The sequence below is a fragment of the Oryzias melastigma genome, linkage group LG2 (genome assembly GCF_002922805.2).
Source record: "Oryzias melastigma strain HK-1 linkage group LG2, ASM292280v2, whole genome shotgun sequence".
Lineage (NCBI taxonomy): Eukaryota > Metazoa > Chordata > Actinopteri > Beloniformes > Adrianichthyidae > Oryzias > Oryzias melastigma.
Window position 1 is genome coordinate 1,286,698 of NC_050513.1, and position 1,495 is coordinate 1,288,192.

The window sequence follows — 1,495 nt, forward strand, 5'->3', positions numbered from 1 at the left end:
ACTTCCTGATAAATAGATCCATGAACGTCTTTGTGTTCCTCGTCTGAGCTGGAATTTGGATCCATACAGTACGGCCGGATAACTCTGATAGTGATCGCCATTTTTATTGCATCAATGAAACATCACAGCCTGAAGAAAAATACAGGTATTTTTAACATAATTATGAATAATAAAAAGGTCTGAATATTATTCCAGAATAAATCAACTTAAACCTTAAATAACTTTCAATATTTTACTCTCTATAAAAATATATTTTGTCAAAATTATACAAGTTAGAAATGAGCTCAAGATAACATCGGGTCATTAATAACAATAAAATAAAATGATGAAATAAAGCTGATCTTGAATCTGTGCTTTTGTAAGTAAAATAACGTTTTTAATTTAAATACAATTTTAACTGTTTATAATTACGTTAAATTCCATTAAAAACTAAATGTAGAAACAGAAGAATGTTATTTTGTGAATGATTCTAAGAATATATTTTAAAAAGAATTTAAATACAGAATTTATTAAGAAAAATTAGAGATAAAACTACTGAAAGTCATTTTACTTTACCCTTTTTTAAAATAAATAAAAGGACCTATAAAGGAGAATAAAACTCACTATCTTCATAAATGAGACCATTTATATCAATGTTTCAGTATACGGTTTTGTGAGAAAACATTTTACATTTTTGCAAAGTTAAGAATATTTAAACCTTAAACATTGAACAGATTACTTAGAAATTTGAGTATTATTGGAATTATAAAAATCTAATTACTTTTCTCCATATATGTACTTTATCTATTATACAAATTTAAAACCATTTAAACTGAAAATCCCTCTTTGTCACTGATTTAAAGTTTTTTAACAGGAACCTTGAATCATTTCTGTGTTGCATTCAGGCGACTCAAGAATCTCAGTATTTTGGCTTTGAGCTCCTAAAGTTTACTTATTTTTTACATATTCTTTCTTAAAGTTTACTTATTTTTTACATATTCTTTCTTAAATTATTATTTGGATCACTATAAAAATCTCCTTTTGATTCAGCTTTTTCCTTTAAAATAAAGAAAAGTTTTAATAAACTGATTTCCATCATATCAAGTCTCACTAAAAGCATTAATTCAAACTTAGGTTTAAAAAAGTAGAAATTAATTTATTGTTATAATTAAAAGTTCTCACAGCTGAGCTCATTTTCTTTCTCTCTTTTTCACTTAAGACCAAAAATTAAAATAAAAATTGGCCTATTCTGGAGTATTTCAGGTCCTTCTAATGTTTAGTGTTACAGTGACCTCTAGTGGTCATTTAAGAAAGTGTGAAAGTCAACAACTGAAGAAGAAAAAACTGGAAACACTTTTTAATTTACACTATATACATTTTTAAATTAAAACCCGTTCAATTATTTGAATTCAAGTTTCAACCAAACAGGTTGGATAAAAAATAAACAAAACACTTTTTTTAAATGAACTGATTTGAATCCTTGACATTTTTTTCTAATCTTTCTTCAGTCTTTGCA